This window comes from Canis lupus, chromosome 16 (assembly GCF_003254725.2).
Source record: "Canis lupus dingo isolate Sandy chromosome 16, ASM325472v2, whole genome shotgun sequence".
NCBI classification, from domain to species: Eukaryota; Metazoa; Chordata; class Mammalia; order Carnivora; family Canidae; genus Canis; species Canis lupus.
Window position 1 is genome coordinate 33,371,628 of NC_064258.1, and position 25,391 is coordinate 33,397,018.

Genomic DNA, 25,391 nt, shown 5'->3' on the forward strand with positions numbered 1-25,391 from the left:
GTACTGCTGGTACTCAGACACCAGGTCATTCATGTTGCTCTCGGCCTCTGTGAACTCCATCTCGTCCATGCCCTCACCCGTGTACCAGTGTAGGAAGGCCTTGCGCCAGAACATGGCTGTGAACTGCTCTGAGATGCGCTTGAACAGCTCCTGGATGGCTGTGCTGTTGCCGATGAAGGTGGCGGACACCTTTAGCCCCCGGGGTGGGACTAAGGAGAATAAGCCAATACACAAATAGATATGATGGCCATGAAAATGAGAACATGCACATTTTATGAGAGATGAAGTAGAAGAAATGGCATAATGTAAGAACAGAAGATGAGCATGCTTATAGCACTGAGAAAAGAAAATCATTTTTCATTGTAGCATTTCAAAGGTTTTTTTGAAGAGACATAAAGGGGAACAGGGAGTATGAAAATAGAAAATGGGTATTTTGTAGGTAAGCTGATCAGGGATGGAAAGGCTTGTGGACCAAAGAAAGATAAATAAAATGAAAAGGCATATACATTACTATGTAACTGCAATAATTTCAATATGGTATCCAGTACTGAGAAAAAGGTACCTCTATATTCAGAAAATAAAAGTTACAGAGGGAAGTAAGTTATCTGAGAACAGAGAAATAAAGTAAACATAGGTTCAAAACTTTGGTCCTTAAAACCCCCAACATTCAGACATAACCCAGATGCCCTACTCTCAAAGCTCACCTCTCAAGGGAGAGCTTCTGGCTTTAAATAAGCAGCAGAGTCTGGAGAACTCTTGAGAACTCAGGTAGATAGCTGATGTTATATAATTTTCAATGTGATCTTCACATTTAAAAAAAAAACGCCTGAATTCATTAGTGAAAACAGGTTTAATGACTAGACTTCAGAATAAAAGAGTGTAAGGATGATTTATCCAAGACAGAAAAATAAGTTATTATAATATCACATTCTAAGTACTATAATAGCAGTGCGTATAAATCACAACATATAAACAGAGGAGTAGGGATTAATTCAGTTTGGAGTCAAGGGCAGGAAGAAAAGTTCAGAGAATGCTACATAGAGGATGTGATTAGAAGGTGAGCTTTAAAGTCTTAGCAAGATTTTTGCAGGTGGAGGAATTTCTATACCACCTCCAGCTGAACTGCTAAATGAAGAAAGATCCTTTTTTCAAAATTCAGGGTTTCCACTTGATTTCCTTAAGCGCAGACAGTAGAAATATGGCCAGAAACTAGGCCACATCTAAAAATCCCACAAATGGGGACCTGAGTGGTTCAGTAGGTTAAGCGTCCAACTCTTGGTTTCAGTTCCGGTCACGATCTCATGATCTCATGGTGCACTGGTCTCTGCAATCAGTGAAATCTGCTTGAGAGTGTCTCTATTCCTTTTTTTCTTTCCCTCCCCACTCCGCGCTTGCTTGCTCTTAAATAATTTTTCTTAAGTCCCACAAATAGCTTTAGAATCCAGATCAAAATGACTTCTAACTGACAAAGGAACACTGAGTGCATAATGTGACAAGAGGTGGGCCTTTGCCCAGGGCCTAAGAATTCAGTGTCACTTGATTCTACTATTGGGACAGCCCCTATAGGATGTTACCTGATAAACAGGTATGTGAAAATTACTAAGTGTCTCAGGAAAATTTCTGAAACCTCACATTATGAGAAAATATATAAATTATGATTCTTGTGTCTATTACTTGATCTATGCAATCAGATATCTATTAAAGGATCCTTTTAATTGTTATGGTCTACTCACAGGGAAGAAAAGGAATGGTGGCAGACTAGCTAAGGGGTAGGTTTTGAGGAACCAATTTGTACTTTACTTTTCTAGATTTATAGCTAGCTACTCTCAAAAATAGTCTACTACTCTTTGAAGAAGGATGTGATGCAAGCTATCACGTTAAAATATATATAACAAGGCAATTAAGAAAATAGGGTAATAAAGTGAAACTTCTGAATAAAAAAAAAATTGTACCAGAACTAATGAATCGAGTAGTTACTCCAATTGTTATTCTAATTGTGATTCAAATTTAACTGTGAGTTTCCTGGTAGCCAAGGAAAAATGGGAATGGAATGAAATGTTTACAGATTAAAGAAAATTTGTAAAATCATCTTTAAGTACGTGTCGTTTATGGGCATTAAGTCCTAGGAGAGCTTCATCATATAACTCCTTGTATAAGGGACATTGCATTACACAAAGTCTTCAACTACAGTTTTATAGAAAATTTAAGTAGGTTTCTCCTGTGCTATTCTTATATCGATCTCAGTAAAAAAAAAAATCTGAGGACAAAACATTAAACTGTAACTCCGGGAAGGAATTTCTACAAAGATTATAAAGTAAAACACTCCTAGTACACTGCTTTCTGGTAACATAACATAATTCAGAAGTAAAACTTATAAAAACAAAGATGTTATTAGATAATGTGTATCTTAAATGTTCAGAAATTGTTCAGCTTAAGAAATTCAATAGCTGGGGCAGCCCCTGTGGTGCAGCGGTTTAGCGCCGCCTGCAGCCCCGGGTGTGATCCTGGAGAACCAGGATGGAGTCCCACATCAGGCTCCCTGAGTGGAGGCTGCTTCTCCCTCTGCCTGTGTTTCTGTGTCTCTCATGAATGAATAAATAAAATCTTAAAAAAAAAAAGAAATGCAATAGCTGAAGCACTAGATATCTGCACTGTTAGAAGAAATATCCTTAATGATAGAATATTACTTAAAAGTTAGTGATAATATAATATTTTAATTTAAAGCCAAGTGTCATAATTTATATTCTCAGAGAGAGATCTTCCCACCTCTAAATGAAGTTGGGTCAGAGTGGTTCACATTTTTTTTTTACCGAGAAAGATTTTGAGATTATCCACATCCTCACCTGGAAATTTAGGGTTCTTTCTGAAAACACACAGGGTAATATAAGGTATTATTAATTGCCCTTCTCACAGGTGAACCAATTGGAGTCTTCTAATCTATCATATCACTCCAAGCCACACTATCAATGCTAACATCTAACTTAAATTCATTCCTAACTTTGTCCTTGACTGTCTTGTCCCAGTGTCTTCCTGTCGATTGATTCTTAATGGAGTATCCCCCCACTCCCAGTGTGAAACATTCTTCTAAATAAACAAGAATATGGGGTGCCTGGATGGCTCAGTTAAGCATCTGCTTTGGGCTTATGTCATGATCCCAGGATCCTGAGATCGAGCTCCACATCAGGTTCCTGCTCATGCTCTCTCTTACTATCTCTCTTTCTCTAAAATAAATAAATAAATTTTTTTAAAAAAAGAAACAAGAATACTCTACAGATCCATATATTATAAATTCACACTGTCAACATCTTTTATGTAAGATTCATTGGAATTATCCTCATCCCTTCTCTTGTGTTGCTGCAAAGTGCTCTAAGTAGCACCATACACCTTGAGCAACTGGCCCTTGCCAAAATGGAGCCATTACATCACTACTTTTAATGTTGCAAAGACTGAGTTTTAAAATCTATTAAATCAGAAAAATCTATTTTCTATTTCTCTAATTTTGGCATGTTGGGTTTGAACCTCATTTCCATTTGTGTTAAGCCACAATAACTACTTGTTTTAATGAAACAAATTAATCAGTAGTGTTGGTCATGGGCTATTTGGTCTCCATATCATCAGGCTGCACTATAGTAAGCAAATGCACAGGTAGGCAAATTGTGTTTATCACCATTTAAGAAACATAATAGAGCAGGTGTCCTGTTCATTACTAAACCAGTAAAAGCATAGAAAACCCAAAAGACTCCACCACAAGATTGCTAGAACTCATACAGCAATTTGGCAGTGTGGCAGGATACAAAATCAATGCCCAGAAATCAGTGGCATTTCTATACACTAACAATTAAACTGAAGAAAGAGAAATTAAGGAATCAATCCCATTTACAATTGCACCCAAAAGCATAGGATACCTAGGAATATACTTAACCAAAGAGGTAAAGGATCTAGACCCTAAAAACTACAGAACACTTCTGAAAGAAATTGAAGAAGACACAAAGAGATGGAAAAATATTCCATGCTCATGGATTGGAAGAATTAATATTGTGAAAATGTCATACTACCCAGGGAAATGTACACATTTAATGCAATTCCTATCAAAATACCATGGACTTTCTTCAGAGAGTTGGAACAAATCATCTTAAGATTTGTGTGGAATCCGAAAAGACCCAGAATTACCAGGGGAATATTGAAAAAGAAAACCAGAGCCAGGGACATCACAATGCCAGATTTCAGGTTTGTACTACAAAGCTGTGATCATCAAGACAGTGTGGTCCTGGCACAAAACAGACATATAGATCAATGGAGCAGAATAGAGAACCCAGAAATGGGCCCTCAACTCTATAGTCAACTAATATCAGATAAAGCAGAAAAGACTATTCACTGGAAAAAGGACAGTCTCTTTCAATAAATGGTGCTGGGAAAATTGGACATCCACATGCAGAAGAATGAAACTAGACCATTCTCTTACACCATACATAAAGATAAGCTCAAAATGGATGAAAGATCTAAATGTGAGACAAGAATCCATCAAAATCCTAGAGGAGAACACAGGCAACACCCTTTTTGAACTTGGCCACAGCAATTACTTGCAAGATACATCTATGAAGGCAAGGGAAACAAGAGCAAAAATGAACTACTGGGACTTAAGCAAGATAAAAAGTTTCTGCACAGCAAAATAAACAGTCAACAAAACTAAAAGACAACCTACAGAATGGGAGAAGATATTTGCAAATGACCTATCAGATAAAGAGCTAGTATCCAAGAACTATAAAGAACTTATTAAACTCAACAGCAAAGAAACAAACAATCCAATCATGAAACGGGCAGAAGACATGAACAGAAATTTCACCAAAGAAAACATAGACATGGCCAACAAGCACATGAGAAAATGCTCCGCATCACTGGCCATCAGGGAAATACAAATCAAAACCACAATGAGATACCACCTCACACCAGTGAGAATGGGGAAAATGAACAAGACAGGAAACCACAAATGTTGGAGAGGATGTGGAGAAAGGGGAACCCTCTTGCACTGTTGGTGGGAATGTGAACTGGTGCAGCCACTCTGGAAAACTGTATGGAGGTTCTTCAAAGAGTTAAAAATAGAACTGCCCTGCGACCCAGCAATTGCACTGCTGGGGATTTACCCCAAAGATACAGGTGCAGTGAAAAACCAAGACACCTGCACCCCAATGTTTATAGCAGCAATGTCCACAATAGCCAAACTGTGGAAGGAGCCTCAGTGTCCATCGAAAGAAGAATGGATAAAGAAGATGTGGTCTATGTATACAATGGAATATTACTCAGCCACTAGAAACGACAAATACCCACCATTTGCTTCAACATGGATAGAAATGGAGGGTATAATGCTGAGAGAAGTACATCAATTGGAGAAGGACAAACATTATATGGTCTCATTCATTTGGGGAATATAAAAAATAGTGAAAGGAAATAAAGGGGAAAGGAGAGGAAATGAGTGGGAAATATCAGTGAGGGAGACAGAACACGAGAGACTCCTAACTCTGGGAAATGAACAAGGGGTAGTGGAAGGGGAGGTGGGCGGGGGGTTGGGTGACTGGGTGTTGGGCACTGAGGGGGCATTTGATGGGATGAGCACTGGGTGTTATCCTAGATGTTGACATATCAAACTCCAATAAAAAATATATCCCAAAAAAGTAAACCAGTAAAAATATAAGTGATTTTGTTGTATCTATCCTAAAATATCATGCCAGTTATCTTTCTCATAAATCAACTAAGCCCTACTCCTGAGACTTCAAGTCCCTCTATGATCCAGCCTGACTTCTTTAATTTTTTTCACTCTTTAATATACATTCTCCTGCCTGTCAGCCTTATCCCCCCAGCCCTTAAGCACACCATATTTAATACCACTAATGTGGCTTTGCTTATACAATGAGAACCTTTTCTTCCTGTCCAACCCCTTTATGAGTCAATTCAAGTGTCCGCTTCCTCCGTGCAGCTCTCACTGATCACCTTCTACTCAATTGAGTTAATACCACATACTTCTTAAATCAGATCAACCTTAGTTTCTGCATGTTGCTTTGGTCCCTTATATTAGAACGCAAGTTCCATTCGGGATGATTCTAATTCTTACAATCTACCTGTAACCCACATCACAGAAGTGTGAGTCTCAATAAATATTTGTAAGATGACCAATTGTCTTGTTAACTGAATATATTTCAGAGACTATGATGATAATTTGTTATTATAATTATTTTGGAAGAGATCCCATTTAGGCTTCTCAGATTTTGCAGACTTTTGAATGCTTCAGTACCCATTTATTCTTGGAGAAACTCTTTCACATTTGTCAACCTGTACATTCAGTTGTAATCCTTTTTATAATGAAGATGATAATTGTACCTGCCAATAATTATGATAAATGTACAATCTTACGCGGTCTTTTGTTCATTTCTAAAATCGGTAAAAGTATACATGATTTTATGACAACATTGCTTTGTGGAACTAAAGTGAGTGATATATGATTAGAATGTTTTTCAGAAAAGATAAATCTCTAGTCTAATTAATAGAAGTAGGAGTCAGATATCAGAAATCTTTGTATTTCTTGTAGAAAATTCCATCCTTTCAACTCTAGCTCTCCTCCTCTCACAGTTTGTCTTGCCTGCATTTGGCTCCCAGTTTTATCATCAAAAGCTGCTCTTGTCAGTTTCCCTCCATTCTCTCTCACATCAAGGATATGATTGATACACATAGTTAGAGTTCAGGATCATACAAGTAGAGGTGGCATCACAGCAGTGCAGGCATCTTCAAGTTGAATACCAAACACTTCTGTTCTTAAATGCCATTTAGGTAGTATAACATGTCACTTGATCTGAAGACCCACCATTTGGGGGATCCTTTTCCTTTCAGAAATCCAACTCAATCCAATCCTTTTAAAGGAAATCATCTCTCTGTTGCCCTCTTTGATCATTTAGAAGCCCTTGGATAAATTGCAGTTTGTCATAAATTGTAGTCTTCTGCTTTCTCCTTTCCCCCCTAAGTTCTACAAGGGGAAGGGAATAGTTGGTAAATGTTAGTTTTTTTCCTTTGATAAAAAGTATGTTATCCCAAGGCAGAGACATAGAGACGTTTTCCATAGTGCGTTATAGGTAAATATCATCTAAAATAAATAAGAAGCTTAATTTGAAAAATAGATGGCCTTCTACCCATGGACAAGGGAAAAATGTGATATACATTCACAGGATATGGTAAAGGAAAGAGCATGGGCTTTCAAATGAGATTTTTTAATGTTTTAAAATTTTCGTTTAAATTCAATTAATTAACATATAATGTATTATTGTTTTCAGAGGTAGAAGTCAGTGATTCATCAGTGTTATATAATACTCAGTGCTCATTACATCACATGCCCTCCTTAATGTGCATCACCCAGTTACCACATTCCTCCCTACCACTCCCTCCAGCAAGCTTCAGTTTGTTTTCTGATTAAGATTCTCTTATGATTTGTCTCCCTCTCTAATTTCATCTTGTTTTATTTTTTCCTCTCTTCTTCTATGATCTTCTGGTTTTTAAATTCCATATATAAGTGAGATCATATGAGAATTGTCTTTCTCTAATTGACTTATTTAACTTAGCATAATATCCTCTAGTTCCATCCACATCATTGCAAATGGCAAGATTTCTTTCATTTTTTTGGTGGCTGAGTAGTTGCATTGTGTATATACACCATATCTTTTTTTATCCATTCATCTATCTATGGACGTCTGGGCTCTTTCCATAGTTTGGCTATTGTGGACATTGATGCTATAAATATTGGCTCTCTCTCTCTCTCTCTCTCTATCATAAATAAATAAAAATAAAAAACTCTCTCTCTCTCTATCATAAATAAATAAAAATAAAAATAAATAAAAATAAAAAAAAAAGGGATCCCTGGGTGGCGCAGCGGTTTGGCGCCTGCCTTTGGCCCAGGGTGGGATCCTGGAGACCCGGAATCGAATCCCACGTCGGGTTCCCGGTGCATGGAGCCTGCTTCTCCCTCTGCCTGTGTCTCTGCCCACCCCCCTCATAAATAAATAAAAATAAAAAAATAAAAAAATAAAAAAAATAAATATTGGGGTGCAGGCAACCCTTTGGATCACTACATTTGTATCTTTGGGGTAAATACCTACCCCATAGTGCAATTGCTGGGTTGGAGGCTAGTTCTATTTTCAACTTCTTGAGGAATCCCCACACTGTTTTCCAGAGTGGCTGCACCAGTTTGCTTTCCCACCAATTATGTACGAGGCTTCCCCTTTCTCTGCATCCTCTCCAACATCTGTTGTTTCCTGACTTGTTTATTTTAGCCATTTTGAGCGATGTGAGGTGGTATCTCATCGTGGTTTTGATTTGTATTTCCCCGATGCTGAGTGATGTTAAAAATTTTTTCATGTGTTTGTTGACCATTTGTATGTCTTTGGAGAAATGTCTGCTCATGTCTTCTGCCCATTTCTTGATTGGATTATTTATTCTTTGGTGTTGAGTTTGATAAGTCTATAGATTTTGGGTAGGAGCCATTTATCTGATATGTCATTTGTGAGTATCTTCTCCCATTCTGTAGGTCTTTTGGTTTTGTTGACTGTTTCCTCTGCTGTGCAAAAGCTTTTTATCCTGATAAAGTCCCAATAGTGCATTTTTGCCTTTGTTTCCCTTGCCTCTAGAGATGTGTCTACCAAGAAGTTGCTATGGCAGAGGTCAAAGATGTTGCTGCCTCTGTTCTTTTCTAGGACTTTCATTTCTGACTCAGATTTAGATCTATCATCCATTTTGAGTTTATTTTTGTGTATGATGTAAGAAAGTAGTCCAGTTTCATTCTTCTGCATGTGACTGTCATATTTTCCCAACACCATTGTTGAAGAGACTGTCTTCTTTCCATTGGATAATCTTTCCTACTTTGTCGAAGATTAGTTGAGCATAGAGTTGAGGGTCTATTTCAGGGTTCTTTATTCTGTTCCATTGATCTATATGTCTGTTTTTATGTCAGTACCATACTGTCTTGATGATTACAGCTTTGTAATAGAGCTTGGAATCCAGAATTGTGATGCCATCACTTTTGGTTTTCTTTTACAACATTCCTTTGGCTATTCAGTGTCTTTTCTGGTTCCATACAAATATTATTTGTTCCAACTCTGTAAAACAAGTTGATGGTATTTTGACAGGGATTGTGTGAATGTATAGATTGCTCTAGGTGGCATAGACATTTTAACAATATTTGTTCTTCCAATCCATGAGCACAGAACATTTTTCCATCTCTTTGTGTCTTTCTCAATTTCTTTCATGGTTCTATAGTTTTCAGAATACAGGACCTTTGCCTCTTTGGTTAGGTTTATTCCTAGGGATCTCATGGTTTTGGATGAAATTGTAAATGAGACTGGCTTCTTAATTTCTCTGTCTTCTGTCTCATTGTTAGTGTACAGAAATGCAACTTATTTCTGTGCATTGATTTATGTCCTGCCACTTTGCCGAATTCCTGTATGAATTCTAACAATTTTGAGGTGAAGTCTTTGGGTTTTCCATACAGAATATCATGTCATCTGCAAAGAGTAAGAGTTGGACTTCTTTGCCAATGTAGATGCCTTTTATTTCTTTTTGTTGTCTGATTGCTGAGACTAGGACTTCTAGGAACTCTGTTGAACAGCAATTGCTCATCCTCGCCAAGTGTTCCTGACCTTAGGGGCAAAGCTCTCAGTTTTTCCCATTTTGAATGATTTTTTGCTGTGGGCTTTTCATCTATGGTTTTTATGCTATTGAGGTACGTTCCCTCTCCCCCTACGCTGTGAAGAGCTTTAATGAAGAAAGGGTGCCTTGACAAAGTACAGCACTTTGTCAAATGCTTTTTCTGAATCTGTTGAGAGGATCGTATGGTCCTTGTCCTTTCTTTTATTAATGTACTATATCATATTGATTGATTTGTGGATGTTGAGCCCCTCTTGCAGCCCAGGAATAAATCCCACTTAGTTGTAGTGAATAATCCTTCAAATGTACTGTTAGATCCTACTGGCTAGGATTTTGGTGAGATTTTTTTGCATCCCTGTTCATCAGGGATATTGATCTACAGTTCTCCTTTTTGGTGGGGTCTTTGTCTTGTTTTGGGATCAAGGTAATGCAGGCCTTATAGAGAGAGTTTGGAAGTCCCCCCCCCCCCATTTCTATTTTTTGAAACAGCTTCAGAAGAATGGGTACTAATTATTTAAACGTTTGGTAGAATTCCACTGGTAAGCTATCTGGCCCTGGACTCTTACTTGTTGGGAGGTTTTTGATGACTGCTTCAATTGCCTTGCTGGTTATGGGTTTGTTCAGGTTTTCTATTTCTTCCTATTTCAGTTTTAGTAGTTTGTATGTCTCTAGGAATGCATCCATTTCTTCTATGCCTAATTTGTTGGCATATAGTTGCTCATAATATATTTTTTATAATTGTTTGTATTTCTTTAGTGTTGGTTGTGATCTCTCCTCTTTCATTCATGGTTTTATTTTCTTTCTTTACAATTCTGGGATGCAGTTTCTTCTAACAGACCAAAATACACACAGAATCTAATATATGGCTCTGTTCTCTTCACCTGTCTGATCATCCTCTCTTCTCTTTCTCCTGTTTTGTTATAGTGTTTTTTAAATTTTCATCTTTACGGTTACATGCTATCCTACTCAGTGTAAATGAGCTTCAAACTATCTATATGGAAGGGAAAAGAAGGAATCCTATCCTGCGGTTCCATCTGTGCCCAAGGTCATCATACTAACATTGTCTCTTCAGTGACTTGGCAACCATGCATGACAGTCACCTATAAGAACTGAAACACATGGCAATCCCAAGGACATTTTAACAAGAACCCATTTCACTTCATGCTGATACTTCAGCTCTGTCCAATTCAGGACCAGAGTTAAAATGGCCACAAAGGAAGTAAATGGATACCACTAGATGTCATGCCTTAAAGGAAGGAAAGTGTCTACCACAAATGTTCTTTTTTGGAAGATATATTTTTGTCTTATGCTAAATATGACAAAAAGAAAATGTCTTATTCTTGGTCTGCATATCTTTCTTGTCCAATTACCTCCTGCCACTGTGGCACATCTACACTGCAACTAGTAAAATACTGCTCATACCTACAAAAGCTCACAGTAATCTCATTTATTAAAATAATTTATTAAAATAAACTGTAAATTAATTCTTTCAGATGTATCTTGATTGGCCATTTCTATCTACCTCATCTAGAAGACTCTCTCTTCCATATCATAATTTAAAAACTTGAAATGTATAGCCTATGATCTGGTACATAATAACTATTTGGTAAATACAACCTAGGATGGTTATTTCACTTATACTCAAAATTAAATGCAACATAGTTTGTTGGAACAACATAATTTAGATTAGGAATCTAAATATGTAGTTCTACTAATATGTCTACTAGTCACTTGCTTTATTAATAAAAACCAGTTATCAGCTTTCCATTTTCTCATCTGTAAAACAATACTTTTGAACATCTGACTTCAAAAAGCCACATAACGCTCAATGAAAATGAATGAGATGTGTATTTGGTATCATGAACTCTTTAGAGTTACAAATTGGGGCATTCCCTAGTTGCTAGGCAACATTAGAATAGATAACAAATCAAAACCTGAAACAGCACTAATCTGACTATATTTGTAATGCATCCATAGAATAACTGTACAGATAAAATTTATGAGAAGTTGCTTACTAGACATAATACCTCTGAGATAACAGAATTCACATAAGCATAAAGTCCAGATGGCCAGTACATATATCAACAGGCAAGAAGAATTCTAGGCAAAAGCCAAACTTCCACAATGGTTCAGACTCAGCCAACTTCACTGGCATGTCCTGAATACTAAGATTGCCAAAGGTAACATATCAAAAAGAAAGAAGCCACAAGGGTCCATGAAGGAAGAGCAGGGCATAGGGGCTTTCAGTGGCATACTTATATTAGACTATGATTGCTGCTTAGCGCAGAAGCAAATTCTTCTTTTTTTTTCCATTTAAAAATACCAAGTCCAAAAAAAATAAAAAAATACCAAGTTCCAGATCTCCTTCCATATATTTTGTTGAGAGTGGCCCAAAAGGACCATGTCCAAGGCAGATGCTTAAAGCTTAAAGGAAGTGCTTGAGGCATAACAGCTTTGGAAAGATACCTGGAGATTACTCTAGAGAACATCTCTATCATAGTTGCCTTATACTGTATCAAAGATAATGGAAATTGGGCTGAGCCTAAAGAAAGGGTGTGCAACTCGGGATCATGGTAAATATGACTGACATACAGAAAACAACAGCATTGAATGTGATATCCCTGTAACAAGCCTTCTAGGGTTGATCCAGAAGTCCAGTTATATTACTTAGTAAGCAACAGAAATTCATGTATACATCTTCAAAAAAGGAAATAGGCAAGTAACTCTAAAGGCAATGTGACAGTAAAGATTAGGAATCTCACTGAAACTCAGGAACTTCATTTCTTAAGAAGTGGAACCAGAAGGACAAAGGATCTAAGGCACTCAAGCATACAAGATACCTTAACATATTCTCAGAATCATAAATGTATTTTTCCACTTTTATTATCTGCAACATTTTAGTGGGTCTCCAGTCTCACCAAGAAGCTGTATCCAATTGATACCATCCCCTTTACTATGTATATGTTATGTTCTCTATGTTTCCTCATTCTGACTTGTGTGTGACTTCTCATGGCCTCTGCTACCTTGGGTTTCAGATTTCTTATTTGCTTTCTGTGTCTTTATAGCACCAGAGTGAGAGATAATTTGCCCTAGCTAATTGTTCATCATTCTTTTTTAGATAAAAATTTTCATGGTACGTTACTTTTTAGAGTTTTGGCCAATCTACAAATAGGCTGCAATTGGTTCTTGGGTCAGTGACCTTGGTTTACTCACTAATAGGGACAACCATATGAGCAGAGCCTTCGGTGGAAATTGTGAGTCAAGCACTTTACATTAAAAGAAGACATCAGAGAACAAGATACTACATGTGACCTGTTCAAATACATCAGCCCTTATAGACCTCATCCCTGTTCAAGTATGGTCAAATTCTGGAAAAAGTATCAACCAGTTTCCAATTACAATCATTAACCCAAATGTCTGTGGCACGCCCTCTCTGTGCAAAGCATTGAACTAGATATAGTAGATAAGGTCACCTGATCCTAGAAATGAAAGTAACATTTTTACATTCCTGTTATAGAGAAAGGTAAAGCAGAAACATCTGGATAAAAGGACATGAGCAATTTCAAAATGGCAATACAAGGTTTTATAGTTACTGTACTATAAGGCAGCACAGTATGTACTGAGCTTCAAGTCAAAGATCTGAATTTTTTGTCTTAGCTCTGAATATGGGTTTGTTTTTTTTTTTTTGCTATATTGCAGAATGACCTTGAATAAATTACTTTATCTTTTGATACCTGAATTTTTTATTCTTCAGTGTGAAGACCTAGGAGTACAGCTCTACCTTTCCATGATTTTTTGGTATTACTATTACTTATCCAAGTAGGATATAGAAGAAATTGTTTAAAATGCTGATAATAGGGAATAATTTAACACCTAACTTATAAGAAAATTATATCATAATTTTATACAAAGATACTTTAATTGCCTGACCTATTTCACAGCATTTGGCAATTCTTAGAGTAAAAAATCAGAGTACAGTACTATATAGAATTGTTCCATTTATGACTTTTGCCTTTTGAACTTAAAAATAAACCAACTTATGTACGGTTCTTCTAATTTAGAGAATACCTCATACTGAAACGAGTATCATGGCTCCCTCAGAGTTAGACCTAGAATAACAGAGGCACACAGGAAGCGGAGATTATACTTATAGCCCACAGTGGAATTAACATCAAAGCCTGATCTCTATGTGTGCCTTACTTCAGCCACTGCCTGTGGTATGTATGCAAAGTGGTATCAACAGCCAAAAAGTTTATGGGGAACCTGGGTAGCTCCATGGTCGAACATCTGCCTTTGGCTCAAGTCATGATCTCAGGGTCCTGGGATTGAGTCCCACATCAGGCTCCCCACAGAGAGCCTGCTTCTCCCTCTGCCTATGTCTCTGCCTCTCTCTCTGTGTCTCTCATGAATAAATAAATAAAATATTTAAAAAATAGCCAAACAGTTTGTACAAAAATCACATATTTATTCCCTTGCTGTTGTTTAGACTTTAATCTATTTGGTAAGAAAACTGAGAACAGTTGATACTTGGATCTCTGTAACTAAGAAATAGTCCATGCTCCCTCATTTGCACTTTGGGGAAAACAAGTGAAGTTTAAGGGGTTAGTCATATTTGTGTCAAATGCCAATTTAATAATTTATCAATGGTACAATGTGTCCTGGGCTAGTTATGTGAAATCTGAGGCCTCTATACTTGTGATGAGCTCTGGGTGTTGCACGTAAGTGTCAAATCACTGAATTCTATTCCTGAAACCAATATTGCACTTTATGTTAACTAACCAGAATTTAAATAAAAAGTTTTTTAAATCTCAGGCCTCTAATTAGTAGCCAGATTTCAGAGTCATTTCAAAATTTACAGGAGGCCATGTGTCGGAGTACCTCATAGGGAGCATGATGAAAGTGATAGTCAGTATGCATCAGAACTTTTTCCAGTTCCTCTCCCCTAGCACTGCTTACAAGCTGATCATCTCTTACTGAGGGACTGTAGGCAGTAATATCCCTCATGTCCTCATATGAGAAATCTACTGAAATAAAATTCCTTCCTAGTTACATGGAACCCACTCAGAAGGGGTGAAATGAACTTCCCAGAAGCCATCGTCCTAAATGATACTGCTGTCCTGTGAGATGAGCAAAGGCAATAACTGCTATAGAAATGAAACCAAGCCATCAACTATGACTGAGATCACTTAGAGGGTAAGTTATAAATGGATATATAATAATATAATTTACTAAAAAAGTTGATGCAATGGTGTTATGGATCCATTTCCCCTGAAGGTTACACAGAAAAGTTCAAATTAGGAAGCAGTGTTTTGCCAAGTGCCATAATGCAGAATGAGGATAGATACATCATCAATAACTCTGCAGAGAAATGTAATATAAGTACAGCCCCAACAATGAACAACAGGAATATTGCAACCATTAAAATATATTTGAAAGTCTAGTCTCTGAAGAAAGCAAGTTTTCTAAGACAACCAATGAACTGGATTTTTTTCATGCAGTATAAATGTACCCAGAACTGACTAGATATTATGAAATATTTGAAACTATTAAATATCATTATAGTTTTCCTTTGAGGTAGGAGATACTCCCAAATGTCTTTATAAATTCTACTCTAAGTATGTAAAAAAAAAATTTAAAGCCATTTGAGACTGAAAGAAGATACAGAAAAAGTAATCTCTATTTATCTATTTCTGTACCTCTTAGTAATAAATAACCACAACTTATATTAAATTACACCTTTCTTATAGCGGCCATGAAATGCATTCCCTAGAGTTTTGCATTAATATTTAGATGTACCAGGTGTACTCAGCTGAGAAAACTTTTCACTCTTTCTATAAATGCTTGCTCATTATGGTTAGAAAAGCTAGCCTGAAATTCTGTAACTCTTTACCTTAGGGCAAAGTGCAAGATGTATAAAAGAAAACCCAAAATAGAACTGAGATCCCTGAGTGCTTGGTCTGGAATCAACCTTCCCCACCCATCAATCTCTCCCATTTCTCTCCTTTTCTTTTCCTCTTCTAATCATCCCCTTCAAGTAATTATTTACATTTTTTCTTGTCTAAAGAATGATCACGAACCTGAAAACTCTCCTTTATAAACATTCTCTGACACCTGAATATTAATAATCATTTCACACTTTAAAGCACTCAAGATCATATCTTAGTTTTAAAAAAAGTGATTTATTTCATCTTATTGTAGAATCTGGGATGGGCAAACCTCCAAGGAATGTACAGTTTTAGAGAACAAGGTAAGAAATGATTCTTTTCTTTCCCAAAATGACCCCCAGTGCATATGCTTTTTAACAGCTAATTTCACTGCTTAGCAGTTAATATGAGCAGCAAAAATTCAAAATTTTTCAAATGAATACATTATGTGCTTACAATGCAAGATGTCAAAAAATCCCTTTCATGCCTTTTGACCAAAGGTACATGGAGGCAATGTGCCTAGTACTCAAAGGCCAGTGAGCAGAACTGCTGGGAACAGACTTACCCAACATGGTTTGTCTCTTTTCTCCTTATGTACTTGGCTGAAAGAGTTAGAGAAGCAAAAGTTCCCAGTTCCAAGCAAGTGTTTGGATTTCAGGATATAGATGTCACTCAGATCCCAACCCAGGGGCCTAACACAAACAATCTCTTAGATGTCTGAACACAGGAATACTGGAAATGGGGCCGATAACCACTTTACTATATACCTCAGCTTTTAGGATGAGTTCCAAATTTCTTAGTATCACCAGCTGTCTAGTTTTAAAGGACATTTTCTTGCATTTCAGAACTCCCAGAGTATTTTATCAAGTAGGTCTTGAGGAAGGAAAATATAATCATGAGAATGGAGAATGAGGTATAACTGGAATTATTTTCTATGACAAGGAACTCAAAGAAAAAGACACTCAGAGTGCTTCCCACCCTTTTTCAAAGTTTTTTTTTATCATGACAATGTTTTTACAGGTTTTTTTTTTTTTTTTTTAAGATTTTTTCATTGGAGGAGAAAGAATCTCAACCAGACTCCCTGCTGGGCGCAGAGCTGGATGTGGGGCTGAATCTCAGGACCCTGAGATCACTACCGGAACAGAAAACAGACACTTAACCAACTATGCCCCCCAGGTGCCTCAATTTTATGATTTTTATATTGCTCATAATTCAAAAAGAACTTGTATTTTTCAGAATTTCCTATTCTTTCATCATATGTTTTCCAAGTAAAGGTTTTTCTGTTCAGGAATAAAAGCATATTGTTTTGAGATTGAAGAGTATATTCCCTATGCCTCTTTGGTTATTTCTAAGATTTTAGACATAGGGGTTTAAAGCTATCTGTCAGAGGCTCCATAATTTTAAATATAATACCCTTTATAATATGGCCTTTGCCCACTATTCTAGTCTTTCATTATACTCAGTACCTAAATCAAGAAACTTACAATTGCTTTATCTTGTCTTCCTCTTTCTCTACTTTGATCTCCTATGAAAACTCTTTCTTTTTTTCTTTGCATGAACTATTTCACTTCAATCTTTAATTCTCAAGATGAGATCACCTACATTGTATGGTCTCCCTTAGAACTTTGTGTGGCTACTTAACATAGTTTATCTCACACTGTTTTATCAGTGCCTGTTCACTTGTCTATTTCCCTCTTCAGTTTAAGAGCTCTCTTTGGAAAATAAATATGTATTAAATTTATCAGCCTGGTCAGAACTCAGCATTTAGAAGGTGCTCCATAAATATATTGTATACATTAATTAATGGTTCATGTCAGTAGAATTTATTCTGATGGCTAATACATAATTAAATATCAACAGAACCTGACCCAGAAGATGAAATAAAGACCCACGACGGTTAAAATGACTGGTTGATAACACAGATTCTACAAATTAATAGATCTGGGTTGAGACAAGGAATTTAGCTCCAAAACTCTATTTTTACCAGCTTAAGACCAGGACTCTATTTTTACCATGCTACTAGTTAAGTACTTTGCAGCAGCAGTCTGCAATTAAACACTTTAAAAATGTTTCACTGATGACTGAACAGTGAATATGCAGGAAATGTGACTACAGATCTCTAGTGGTGCTTCAACGACTAACTCAAATGTTTTGAAAAGATTTCAGAGACATAATATATATGATAATGTCACTGAAAGAGAAATATTCTGAAGATTCTGTCCGGGATACTAAGTAACTTCTAATGTCCATTTTAGGCTGAAAATTGTATGATATTATTTACATAAATTGATTAAAAATACCATGTGTCAACCTTGAGTGAGTGACTAAAAGGAAGAGAAAGGCATAGTCCTCTCCAAACAGAGGCAAAAGACTCCCCTCCTCAGTATTTGAAAACTCCTGCCAGGTTGAAATTGGCACTGATTTTTTGGCAGGAATAAATTTCCATTATCACCATGCCCAAAATAATCATGTTTGTTATTAACAATTACTTACTAGGCATCCATGCCCAATGGCCTCTGGGAGCTAAATGAAAAATAATTAAAAGTCTTACATGAAAAATAACAGTTTCTCAATTAATTTCATAAGAGGCATGGAGCAAGAGACGAACAGGTGGGTACTTTTATTCATAATAAAACCAACCAACTAATAAGAACAATAGACCATGGATGTCAAGTGGAGAAATAGAGAAAAAATAAAGATTTAAAGATTTAAATTTGTTTAGACTTAAATAAATCTAAACTCAGCACCTTCTTCTCAATCTCCTCCTAATGTAGTGTCCATTAAAGTGAGTGACACTGTTGTCTGCCTGCCCATGAAACCAGAGATTCATCCTGGGCACCCTTTTTTCTCACTCCCTACACACAATCAAGGACCAAATACTGGTGATTCTATTTCTTTCATGTTTATTGGATGTAATCCCTCCTCTCTCTGGTCACACATGTTAGTTTATGTCCCATTATGTTTTCCTGTCTCATACCACCCTCTACAAAAGCCATCCTCCATACTACCAGAAAGACTTCTCTAGCCCCCCCTTCTGATTGTGATCCCCTATTCAAAATCCTTCAGACATTCTTCTTTGCCCTCAGAATCACCCAGAAGGATTTTCATAATTTGGTCTCTACTTGTCTCTCCAGCACCATCGCTACCAAGAAACAAACTTTGCTTTGAAATCCCAAGTCTTCCCAATTCTCTAGATGCATGGAAACATGCTTCCAGCCCATCTTGCTCTGTAGTCATGATTGAGGTCCTCTCCACATCTCTGCTATTGATTCTAGTCCATGTTCTTCAATCTCCATCTCTGTTTCACCTATTATAAAGTGTCATAACTTCTTGCAACATCCTTCAGATGGTCTCCCCATGACTAACCCTTCTCACTGTACCCTACATTTTACCTAGAAAGATATTTTCCTTTTTCTTTAATGGAAATATAGTTGACACACAATGTTGCATTAGTTTCAGGTGTACAACATAGTGACTTGACAACTCTATATGTTATACTGTACTCACCACAAATGCAACTATTATCTTGTAACCATATAATGCTATTATAATACAATTTACTATATTCTTTGTGCTGTGTCTTTTATCCAGAATGATCTTCTAAAATCTGATCATGTTTCTAACTTGCTCAAAACTCTTCAATGCGTTTCCAAAGGTCTGAATATATAGAAAGAATCCTAATCAGAGCCTACAAGTTTCTAAAGGACCCTGCCAGCTCTTATGACACCATTTCATTGAATTTCCTTCTCCTACTGTCTCCTTAAGCTGTGACTACAGTTTTCTTTTCTCAAAACCTCTATGCCTCAACACAATGTGGGGCATATTTACACATGCTGTTCCATTCTCCTGAAAGACCATTCCTCACCCATCAACTCTATCACTTTGATTAAATGACTCCCATACATTATTTAAACATCGACCCCTTGCCTTGCACATACACATTTGCTAACTGGATAATGTTCCTTTGTCTAGACTTCAATAGTGCCATACTCTTTTTTTTTTTTTGTAAGCTCTTATTTGAAATTACATTTAATTAATTAGGAGATTATTTGATTAATATCTGAATTCCTCATAGGACTATAAGTTTCATGACAGCAATGACCTATCACTCTAGAGTTGGAGCTGACTCTAACTCTAAGCCCATATACCGAGGAGAATGCTGATAAGTCCTGTTAACTAACAAAGAGAGAAAAATAGAAAAAGGAAGTAGTTTTATGAGGTAAGTGAAATGACTATGTGGGAAATTTTAGCACACATTTTGAAAATGTGGTACAGAGAGGTCATTACACTAGAGCAAGAGCTGAAGACCTGGAAAGGAATAAGATCCCTAAGAATTTTACCACAGTGTCCCCTCAATGCAGCCAGCATAACTGTGAGGGAATATGAAAATATACCAGTCCTTACTCCTCTCTCCATTACTCAACTGATATGGGCGAGAGGTATTTGGACACGTGTGCTGGTCTGAAAAAAATATTCAGCACATTTTATGCTCCCCTCTGCACACTCAACCCCATCTTACCCAATGTCCAGATTGAGAACTAGTATATAAAGAGAGAAGAAGGCTAAGGGTCAATTGTTCATAGTTAGAATCATAATAAAGATGATCAGTAAAAAATTCATGAAGGAATGGTCAGAGAAATAGAAAAGGAGCAATATTATGTAGTGTCCTCAAAAGGAAGGGTTTTAAGATAGAATTTTAAAACAGAACTAGGGGGTGATCATTTCTATCCATCAAATATTACAGGAGACTTTGAACATGAAAATATGAACCACCGAGTTGAGCCACAGGGAACATCTTAGAGTCAATCTAAGATTGACTCTACATGGGATCTACATGGGATTTGCCCAGGGTGGGGACATGAAACAGAGAATCCAATGAATGATTTTTATCCTTATGTATATTGCTACATTAGTCACTCAACAAAGAAAATGGCCCTAGTATAATATCCTGGCTCTAAGAGAATTTCTGCTTAAACAGACACAAATTGTAACTATAGATTTAGGCATCCTAAAAGAGAAGATTTCACCATTAGCAAATCAAGGTTCAAATCACAAAATTTTCAAATCTCTCTGAGATTTAGTCACTTGATAATCATTTTATGGTCCCCCCTCCCTTCTCCACACAAGCTGGAAAAATATAGTTCACTCCACAGATCTCAAGACATAAATGTCTTCTAGGTTAGTACCTCAGTTCCAAAACACGAGAACCATTATTCAAGAGTTTCAATTTCTCTACCTATTACTATACTGCTCTTTTGGGCCGTTAGTAAGCATAAAAAATGTTTTCTTATACCTATGCCTATTTAATAATCCCTTTCCAGCCATTCTTAGATTGCTACTTACAGAGAACATGGTCTCACACTTCATTACAAGGAAATTTTAATACCTTAACTCTTTGTAGAGGACCATCCACCAGTTCTTTTTCTTCCATCTAGAACAAAGTAAATCACTGTGAAATATATTTTAAAGCAAACAGGAAGTCAATATCAATATATTACTATTAATAATTATCCCAAATTTATAAAACATCATAGAGAAAACATGAAGCCTCCTTGGCTTCCAACTCCCAAAGAAGATTGATTGGTAGTAAATATATTTAATCTAGACCTAAACTTTTATGATAGTTTTAGAAAAACCTAGGGACATTATTGGTAATAAAATAAATCACATTTGATTTTTACCATATTCTCACTGCAAATAATACTCAATTCTACACTTCAGTTGTGTAAACATAGCCAGTAAATGTTCCTGGAAGAATGTATTTTCTAAACCAAATTGCAATTTTCCTTTAGTTATTAGGAAGTCTTAGCAATAGTGGACCTAGGTGGTGCAGTTAGTTAAATGTTGACTTTTAGTTTTGGCTCAGGTTGTGAGCTCAGGTTTGTGATATCAGGGTCATGAGACCGAACCCTGTGATAGGCTCTACACTCATCAGAGTTTGCTTGAGATTCTCCCCCTCTCCCTCTGCCCCTTCCACTCATGCTCCCTCTCTAAGTGAATAAATCTTTTTTAAAACGGAAGTCTTAGCAATTAAGAGCCATGTTCATAAAGGGAACTATATTTTTTAAAAAGAAAAAAGCCTAAGTTTAAAAGTTCAAAGAACTCTAGATTTCAAAAAGAAAAGAAAGTAGAGGAAAATAGATTTTGAGGCAATGGGAATGGTAGCGTGAACCCAAAGGGCAATGAGTTATGGTGTACCTCCCACCAGAAACTAAAAGAGAATCCCAGAAAAATTCTTCAGTGAGAGGAAAAGAGCCAACAGAACTTGTTGTGACTGAGCCAACAGAACTTGTAAACAATTTCCAGTGTTTAATTTAGTAAGAGGCAGAACTACTTCATTCATTATTCAGTCCAATTTATGCACAGATTGAAAGGCACCAAATAATATGTGTCCAATGAGAAAAGCTGGTCCTAAGGAATATAGCTGAGTAGAAATGGCTTGCTCCTGTAGAACAGCAGCTAGGGGTACCTTCTACTCTACGAGGTCATTGTCTGTGATATGTACCCCCTTTTGATTACTTCAAAAGATATTACACTTTAAAACAGGACATTAGGGGGAGGTGTGCCTTGGAAGCTCAACCAGTTAAGCACCTGACCCTTGATTTCAGCTTAGATCATGATCTCACGGTCATGAGATTGAGCCCCTGCTTAGGATACTCTCTCTCCTCTGCCCCTTCCCTGGCTCACACTTGCTCATTCTCATTCTCTCTCTCTCTCTCACAACAAACTAACAAAATTAGACACTGGGTAACTATAGTATATTATCAAGATAATGACCCATGGCAGAAAGGTCATCAGAAAGTCTCATAGGACTTGGATTAGACAACTTCTTAGGCTTTGAATTTCTGCCTTTTTATGTCCACTAATCTCTGATGCAATGCCAACATAAAATGTGTCCTAATTTCTTTTCACTAAAATGTAGTTATTTTTAAGTGATTTAACATCCAGCCTACAAACAAAGAGAGAAACCTATTTTTTAGAGAAAGGTATTGCTTAAATTCCTAGAGCACAGTGATTAAAAATGTAGGTTTGAATCTTGACTCTATTATTGACTAATGATGTGACCTTAGCGAAGTTACTTCTCAGTAAATCAGTTTCCTCCTAAGTACAATAGGGATAATAGTACCTACTGCATGGGGCTATCTTAAAAATTAAATGAGATAACATTTGTATAAAGTGCATAGAAGAGCAACACAGTGTATACTATATTAGCATTTGTTAAATAAATAAGTAAAAATGCCACTGATACAAATCAGATGATGAGGAAGCTCTAAAGAATGAATGAAAATTTCTAGATAGAATGTTTTATTTAGAGGTATGTTTTTCTTAAATTCTTGTATTTAGTTTATATGTGTGGCAAAATCATGGGAAACAGGTTTACTCAAACACAACATTTGTCAATCACGCAGTGTGCCAAAGCCCTGGATCAGATGCATAGGTATATAAGTCAATGTTTTCCCTCACGGTACTTATAATCTATTTTGGGCCAATGGACAGTCATTGAAATTGAAGGCATATATACAATTTAAGTATATATTTCAGAGCAACCCACTGACTCAAAGCAACCTACTAACTAAAGAATTGTGATGAAAGTAATTTCAAGAGAAATTATAGAGAGGAAAAGGCAGTCAGACAAGCTAGGTAAATAAGATTTTATTAAGGAGGTGGGAAAAGCATTAGGAGCTGAAAAATTTGCAAGGTAGACAAGGCAGAGAAAGTTTTTCAGATGATTAGAATGATGTAAATATTAAGTTGAAACAAGAAAGCAAATGACATACTTGGGGAAGCAATGAGTGAAAACCGGTTAGAAAGAATGGTTCACGAACAAATAATGGAGACATGGTTTGAAAATGCATTTTAAATGTGCTTCCAATCTCCCAGCCCCCATATCCCCTTCCATTCACACACAAGAACCTGAGCTGCCAGGAGGAGAATAAAGCCAAGATTTCTGGTCCAGTTGTGCAAACAAGTTCTGGCATATAGGATGAGGAAAGAACAGAGAGATTATGAACAACTGCCTTAAACAATCAAAACATTAACCATCTTCCAGCAGACATCCTGGGTATGAGATGTGGGTGAATCTGCAGGGATAAAACAGAAATCTGAGTAGGTAAGATGGAGCCCCTTTGAGGGGATCTTGAGAATGTCAGGCTAAGGAGTTCCACTTTTATCACAGAAGCTATTAGAGCCACTGAAAGGTTTTTTATTATTATTATTATTATTTGGGGGATTTTAAAGATGGTAACTTGATAAAATAACATTAAGTCAAGGGACAAAGCACCATTTTTCAATATGAGACTTGTGAAAAACTAGTTGTTGCCAATAGTCTAACACAGAGTTATGTGAGTTATAATTCGCATAAAAATAGATCACGATTCTTTATAGCGCTTATATTTAAAATATCTCACATACATGGAATATTTAGATTGATTGTCTTAGGTAACATCTGGCAAACAAGAGCTATTCATTTCAGCTGACTCATTTTCACAAAATTTGCTTAGTAGCGTCTATATTTGATGACTGTATTTTTTCTTATAACTGCTTTATTGTGTTTAATAGTGCCAATATGTAAAATGAACTAATGGTTTAAAATTAATCCACTGGACATATAAAAGTAGTAAAATACAAAAACAGTATTATAAATGACATACTATGACATAAACTTGTCAAAGTAAATGGTGAAGAGGTTTACAGAGAGAGAACATAGTGAATCTGTGTGCAGAACAAAGTTCCCTACTAATACGTCATCTTCATAAGCAGCACAAAAGGAAAATTGCAAACAGGAAGTAGAATGATAAAAATCTCAAGATTGGACTTTGTGGACCAGCCTTCCATCATCCCTGGTTCTTGATGTGTTGTCTGTTACAAAATGTTGTCAAATAACAGTATGAAGTCACTGAAGCTTTCTTCTAATTTTCAAGGCAGAGTTCAAGTATATCTATCAAGTTTTTCCAAAACAAATGAAAAACAAAAGCTTTTAGTAAAATATTGCTATTTCTCCACTAAAAGCAGAGAAGAAACGCAAACTAAAAAGGTACCATTCAAAGTTGCAAATAAATCCAGTGAAAATTAGTAACATTATGGAGAAAGGCAGAATAAACCATTTGCAAAATCATTTATGAAACTGTTAGAATATGAATAGGTCAGTGGAATACAATGCAAAAGAACATTTACTATTTGTTACGTTTTTATTAGCAGATATTTTTCTTCAGAGGTGTACGAAATCAGAGATGTTCACAGTATAAAGTAGATCACATGTGTAAAAGGAGACATGATTGACAATTATTTATCACTAACACTAATGCCAGAAGGGAAGAGATTTCTTGTTTGTTAATAATTTTGTAAGCCTTGGTGTAGATAAATAGTGCATTAGGATTGTTATTGACTCAGTACCATCAATATGTACAACAAAGACACGAATGACAGAAACTACACCTCAGGGCAATCCAACACTGCTTTATTCACAGTTGTCAATGTAAGTGTGTCTCCTGAACTTGACTGGAGTTTGAAAGAAATAAGAAATGCTATAAATATGATCAGATCGTAGCCAAGAATTTCCAGCATGCTTTGTAAGAAAATGGGTTGATAATAGAAGATTCTGTTTCTTCATACTTAGGAATTCTAGCTGTCAAGAGTAAAGATCCTGAAATGAACACTAAGTGAAAAAAAAATCCAGTAAAAAAGATTTCTTTAATTTACAATGACTTATCTAATTGGAACATTCAATATCTGGAGGATCCTGAATCTATTACTTCAGAGACAACATATAGTTTTTAACATTTAGGAAGA

The 25,391-nt window shown here is 36.3% G+C and overlaps 1 protein-coding gene and 1 long non-coding RNA gene across 6 annotated transcripts in view; one reads left to right on the forward strand and one right to left on the reverse strand.

Annotated features, from left to right (window-relative positions):
- Nucleotides 1–25,391, reverse strand: part of NRG1 (neuregulin 1) — a 1,071,954-nt gene that overhangs the window by 689,523 nt on the left and 357,040 nt on the right. The window lies entirely within an intron of this gene.
- On the forward strand, nucleotides 14,709–16,839 carry LOC118351068 (uncharacterized). Its single transcript, XR_004805874.2, has 3 exons — nucleotides 14,709–14,871; nucleotides 15,877–15,925; nucleotides 16,645–16,839. It is a non-coding gene; the product is annotated as an uncharacterized LOC118351068 (long non-coding RNA).